Below are 7,551 nucleotides of genomic sequence, written 5' to 3'. Positions count from 1 at the left end.
AGACGGCGACGTTGCTCGCAGGTCGTATATCGACTCTCCCACGAAGCGATAGAGGGTGAGAGCGCGGGTCAAAGGAGGTGCAGGTGAGCCACGGAGGAGGAGGAGGAGGACGGGGGGGGGGGAGAGAGCGTATTCTTCTTCCTTCTTCTCGCGGGTCGCACCCGACGGGGGTTTGCAACCCGACGGCGACCCCGCGTGTGACCCCACGACTTGGCGTCGATTCTCTGTATGGCATTATAATCGTGACTGCGCTGCCTACCGGGAAGCGAGACCGTTTCTAGGGAGAGAAAACCGACGCTAGCGAACCACTCGCGCCGAGCGATGGCCTCCTAACTCGCGCGAACGGTATCGAGATTCGACGAACCCAATCGTGCCGAAATCCGGAAGTTTTACCTGGAGAAGTGCGATTTTGCGATATACCGCGAGGAGCACCACGATTTTTTCTTTTCTCGAATCGCAGTGCGATATAAGTATAACTTTTTTTTTTTTTAATCGCGAAATCGCATGCAATTTTAAATCACGCGATTAATATTCTACACTTGTTCTTTAATTCTCCTATAAAACAATTCCATTAACGCGCAATAAAAAATTGACGTAACTTTTTACTTTGCGAAGAATTTTTCTTTACAAATTTATTTCGAATTTTATCAACTCTTCTCTATAACCGGAATTTTTTTCGTGACTATAAAAAATTATGTAATTTGTATAAAAATATCAATTTTTTAAAATTAAATATAAATCAACAAGATATTGATATATTAGTATGCAACTTCAAAGTTACATCGGGCTATAAAGGGTTAAAGATTTTTTGATGCTACTACCTGTTATACTAAAAAGTAAATGCTTTTATATTTGCTATGTTCTAAGAATTATAATATTATTTATCAGCTGTCACACTGTTTTGAACTTATCAAAGATTTTTGATGCGACAAAAATAGACAATCGAATAAATGTATAAAATACACATAAAAATCGCGATGTAATATGTCCGTTTACTGAAGATCGCAATCGTGATATAAAATTTTAAATAAAAATTGTACATTCTTAAATACACCTCGGCGTACTGAACTGGATTCACATTTTATACTCATCCATCTTTTCATGTTTAAATATACACGTTAAGCGTAACCGTATGTAACATTATCTTGAATTAAGGTCCGATAGTCATGTTTCGCCACGAAAGTGGGATATGGATATTCTTGGTTCTAGCTACATATAATAGATGAAAGATTTATTAATAGACAAAATTACATATTACGATAAAAAAATATATGTGTATTTTACTATAACTGAAAATCTATCTCGAAAAAGAAATAGAAGTCAAATAAAATTGAGCAATATTCGAATAATTTTTAGTGTATACTTTTACAAATTTCTTATTTCTCACGTGTGCTATTTTGATTCAGCTAACGGTCTCCAGCAAGATCTTCTGGGTCACGTAAAAACGAAATCACGACCATTCCATCGCGGGCACAATTTATGCAGAATTAACTTTTGGTTGTACTAAAAAAAGAAATCATTTTTCTAAAAATTGATCGTAATAACGTTTCTTAATTGAGGTATTGCGAAATTAATTCGCGTATTAACAATACAACGCTGTGAATTAGGTAGATATTTCACTCGATCGGATTTCACGTATTCGCAATTATGTTTCGTTGCGTTCACAAGCGATTTCGATTATCCATTCTCAAAGCACCCATCCGTCTCTAGTGTCATCTTAATGTCGTTGAGTGGAACACTTCAGACCCACGCGTCTAATAACATACGCCTCTTAATCCCAGACACTCATATTGGAGGAATCTAATAATAAGCTGAAGTAGCTCCTTTCTATACAGTTCTTGTTTATCATTTTACAGTTTATAAACTCTCTTAACAAAACACATATTAACACAATTCGCAATATATTTTGTGAATTCAGAAAGACGTATTTCTGTATTGTATTTGTTTTTATTACACGGAAAACAATGATGTGTTAATATCAGTAGTCAGCAATTTAATTAAAAATAATTTTATCATTTTTTAATTCGCAGTATTAATGAAACAGACACTCTTATTTTAATAGATCTTATTTATTCCAACTAATTTATATACTGTTATTTAATTAATAAAATTATTTTTAATTATATCATTGTTGGTTAGTGTTGTTAATCAACATCAATTCTTGTATGAGTTTTGATTTGTGTAATGTACGTCATTACAATAGTTTTTCGTTTTTCGATTTATACAGGGTGTTCCAAACTTTTTAACACACAGCATGTAGACAAGTAGAGCGAATAAAGTCCTGTACCACTTTACAATTTCTGTAATTTTTTTTAATTACCTAATGAGAACAAAAAGGTCTAAAATGGATGTATAAAATAATTTAAGGATATTTAAAAAAATTTTTTAAGAAACATCTTTAAGATATAAAAAACTTTGAAAAAGCTTAAAATTGTCTTTTGCATTGATTGCTCTAGTTTATTCGGCAATCTTTAGAAATTAATATCTCGTTAATTATTGCGAAAATTTTGTTAAACAGTAGAGAAGTTATTTGACTCATTGTCAAAAAATTTAATTTTATCTATCTGCCTACCAGCAGTGTGTCAAAAAGTTTGGGACACTCTATGTATTTCAATTTTCCTGTTTACTACTTAAGAAAAATATTGATTCAGCAAAACGCGACGAATCATGGTTTGTTGCATAATACTTTTTTTTTCTAATTTATAGCACTTTTGGCTGCATTTTAGACATGACTCCATTTTCGTTTACGCCATTTTAATAATTTTTTCTGTATATTGTGTCATGTTTATCGTATCAATCTTCTTTTTACGATTGATAAAAATCTTCTTGTTTCTTTTTTGTCGATAAATCTCGTCTTTAATGGAACTCGAGTCGTCGTGTCCTAGTGCGAATCTCGTTCAAGGATAAACTTGATCTTTGGAACGTTTTTACATTAGCATAGCTACCCTATAAAAAAATCTTAAATTTTTTTATGAGACATAAGGATTGTAAAATCATAAATTGTTTTGAGAGTCCATTCTTGTTTTTTTTTAGAACATTGTCGGATGAAAGAAGAGTCAAACTAATGTCTATTCGAGCTAATGATATTACAAAATCTTTATTTTTCGACACGTAATTGATCCATTCACGTTATTTCTACACGTTCATATTCTCCATAAAATTCATTCTGCATTATCGGTGAATTTATAAAGTAATAATAAAAAAGTTTTCTTAAGCTTATATTTATTAAATCGATAAAAAATCCACGACCGCATAATATGTACACGATAGCTGTTTAAATAAAGTTTCACATTTATAAGTAAATAGCCTATATGCAAAAGCAACTATAATAAAAACTGTAAAAAAGTTAAATATTGGAACTTGTATCCATCATTCATATTTTAATAAAAATGGCAGATATTTCACATTTCACAATCAGTTAAAATCCTTTCTCTAACTGCAATATCAATCTAGTGCATTGTGTTTTAGTAACAGAAATATTTTAAGAAATAAAAATTATACTTTACGTGTTATATTAATTAATACATGTTATATTAATTAAAACAATAAATGTTCTCTTTTTAATTAAAAAAGAAAACGATACGATTATTGTTTGAATGAGACAAATTATACAAGCTTTTTACTTTCGTGAAAAAAATGTCGAGTGGAGATAATGACTTTTTTTGCCAAGGGCTACTCAAGTGAACCAGTTGTGTTGAATCTTTATGTAAAGAGAGAGCGAATCGCGTTTGCCTTCCATGTCCAACGAAGCATCTTCGATTTCAGTGCGATCGAATCGCTGACGTAGCGAGCTAGAAGTTTGTCCAAGGATAGTCGTCTTCGACGATCGGGACGCTCTCTCATTAGCATAGCAACGCGGAAACACTGAGATGCATGTAGGTACGCGCGCGAAACTCGTGCTCTCATCCTTGCGGCTCCTCTCGCGCGTACACGCGCGTATGCGTGTATGTCGACATGCCCGCATCCCGTACATCCGTGTATGAGCAATCGCGATCCGCAGTGCGTGTACGCGTCGCAAGATCGATCGATCGCCGATGGAGATAGTGTCGTAAGGCAAATTATAGAAAACACCGAGACATGCGTGTCATACAATGTAAATAATAGCGCCTCCGCACCGAGTTCCCGCATGCTTTTTCTGTGAAATATTCGCACATGAGAAATCGAGGGAGATAAGATGTAATTAAGAAATTAACACATGCATTATATAATATATGTATAATATGCCACACAAGAGGAGGAATAATTCAATTTGGCCACGAAAAATATAATTTTTATTTAATTCTCATCTATAAATGTTTATACTGAATTAATAAGTTTAAGAAAAATTGTGTGAGAAAGTAATTTTACTGAAGAGTCTAACACATCTGATAATAATTTTGTTGAACTATTAAAATAATTTTACTGGAATGTGTAAGCATAATCAACGATGTAAAATGTTTTGATACTCTTGTAACCAATTTTATCGTCCTATACCTAATTGTTTTAATGGTGCAGCAAAATTATTTTTCAGATCTGTATTTATAACTAAATTCTTAGATTCTTCGGCAAAATTGCTCTTTCAGTGCAAGAAAATTGCCATTCATTATTATTGACGTACACAAGAAATCGATATACCGTGTATCAATATACCCGAGTAAAGAGAAGAGTTTAATGTTGCAACTGCATATATTATGAAAATGTAAACTGACTGATTATGAGCTGTAATGAATCCGACAATTCTTCACCCCGTAATACCATCCATTAATCATAGTAAAGCCAATTATAATGAATGGTTTCTCGCAGCATTTGCATGGTTCTACATAACGCAAGTATGGTAATCCAGTCCATAAAATCGCAACCTTGCAATTACGGCGGATTCATTCATAATTTTTCTCGCGGTTCGTTCCGGCAGTCTCATGGCGAATCACACGGCTACGACGAGAGTGTCAAATCGCGTTATTAAGGAATAACTTATTCCTTCGAAATAAATATGTATATGATTAAGAAATGCGAATTTACAAACAGGTTTCTTATTCTTAAAAACTTTAAACGCGCTTGTTAATTTTTTTGTTACATCTTGTATATTACTTCCTGTTCATCTCTCTCTCTCTCTTTCATATTTTTATACTTAATATTTTTAATTATTTAAATTTAAATATTTTGTTCACTGATAAATATTACGCGACTATAACTCGAATGACATAATTTATAATTAAATTAATATTTGGGGAAAGCTACTTAAACATACTAAAAAAGTAAATGACTACTATTCAAGACTGATTCTGCAATTTTGAAAAATTCTAAAAATAAAAAATACAGGATAAATATTAATATTTTAATAACTCAACAAGCATATATATCTCATAATTATATTTAAATCATGAACCACAGTTGGTAAATAATTTTGGTAAATTTAAACTTTGATGTAAAAAGTGAAATTGATTATTCGTGACAATAAAAACATTACAGTTGAAACAAAGTTCGCATTTTTAACTATAAAAAAGTCACATTTATTAAAAATTATACAATTATATATATTTTTATTAAAATCACATATTATAATATTCAACTTTTGAATCGAATACTGAAATATACGGGTTGTCAAAGTATCTAAATTGATTCTGTATTTCGATTTTTGTGGTTATTCACTCTCGTTTTTAAATCGTATAATTTCAAATAACTCTTATCAGTCGTCACATGTCGGCAATAGCTGCTTGAAAGATCTTCTCAACCGATTGGTTTTGCTCGACAAATTACCTATTCGTTGATTTTCGAATCGTGTGCTGCAAAAAGCATTAACAAATGCGCGCAAGAGGAGAGGGCGGACTCTGCTGGCAGCAAGAAAAAAAGGGAGAGAGAAAAAAAAAGAGAGACATGGATGGAAGAGAGCGCGGGAGAGACGGCGAACGCGCGTTACGTACGGAGGAGAGAGTCGTTTCGAGCCGTGTACCGCGCCATGCTGTCGGGTCGATCGTCCTCCTCCGTGAAGTCGACCACTCGCTTTCCCTTTCACACGCGGCGCTAATCGCCCATCGTTCTCCGATCTATCGAGCCGAAGAGAGAACAAGCTACAGGCAGATAAGACAGACAGAGAAAGAGACAAAAGAGTAGGGTATAGTATAAGATTTATTTTACCTCGGGATAATAATCCTTTAGGCACGCGGTGTTGTTTATAAATTTCTCTGTTTTCTTGTCTTCTAAAAATCAGACGCGAGCGTGGCGAATGTAAACGTATAACGGTATTCTAAGCAACGGGAGAGTAATTATCTTTTAATCTTCTTCGTGTTTGAGGACATGTGACGAACGCCAGTTGATAATTATATTGCCCATTTTTTGTTATAAACATAGTTACGGTACATGAAAAATACATGTTTTTAGATAATGCATTCAGGATGCTAAGAGGCCGCACTGCAGCTTCCCAATTGCTTATCACATTGATTATCCAATTGTTTAATACAACGTACACAGGAATGTAGCACAAAGTGTAGCATTGTGCACAATTTAATTGTAAACGTAACTTTTTTCGCTCGTATTTAATAAAAAAAGATAAAAATGCCGGCCATTCAAAAAGAATCAACCAAATTATTAATATAGATATATTTAAATTAACTTAAGAAATAAAAAAAAGTATATTTTTGAATAAAATTCTTTACTGTGTAAGAAAAGCAAAACTGCCGGCCATATAGCTTTTTTACGCTGCGATTACAAGCGTAAAACACAGCCGACTAGCACAACGTTGCTGCAATGTTGCTAAAATATTTCAAAATGTTTTTTTTTCCTTAATGGGAGCCTTCGGGTTGAGTACGAATGTATAACGTTATGTTGATGATTACGTTAATTGGAACACAACTTGTATCGCCATGTCTATGAAAATTGAGTCTAGTCCTCTCTACTAAAAGTTCATCCTTTAAAGCTGACCGAATAATAGACATATTTAAATTAACTTACAAAATAAAAAAATATATATTTTTGAGTAAAATTCCTTATTGTGTGAGAAAGCGTTTCTGATTTTAATGGATTTGAAAGAGATTTTACAATTGGAAAGCTCAAGGATGCTAAGACGCCTATAATATCTGATATATCTGATATAGACATGGGAAAGTGTGGGGCACGACCGCGACAGATCGCCGCCAAAAAGTGCGAGTCGATAGATGCGTCGACTTTCTTCGAGGCGCTGAATTATGTAGGCGAGAAGCCTGCACGTGCACGAGAGAGATACTACAATAAACGTAATGACCGCTGTTAAATCATGTCGCACTTTTAGCCGTGCATCTCCTTTCGTTTTCTGATACAGCGAAACCTTAAAGTATTTTAACTTTATACGTTCTTTCTCGAGAATCTTTTACGAATCATTTTGTTTAGTGTGATCGCAAACATACGATTTTTGTTAGATGTAGTAAACAGCAAAACGCATGTAAAATTTAATTTTTATCTTTTAAGACTTTATTCTAAGAATGTCAAAATTGACTTTATTCATTCATAAGATTATATTTATTTTTATTTTTTAGTATAAAATAATTAAATAAGAAAATAGAAAGCTTTTATATATATATATATATATATATATATATA

Source organism: Cyphomyrmex costatus, unplaced genomic scaffold (genome assembly GCF_001594065.2).
Source record: "Cyphomyrmex costatus isolate MS0001 unplaced genomic scaffold, Ccosl1.0 scaffold141, whole genome shotgun sequence".
Lineage (NCBI taxonomy): Eukaryota > Metazoa > Arthropoda > Insecta > Hymenoptera > Formicidae > Cyphomyrmex > Cyphomyrmex costatus.
This window is presented reverse-complemented; position numbering follows the sequence as displayed.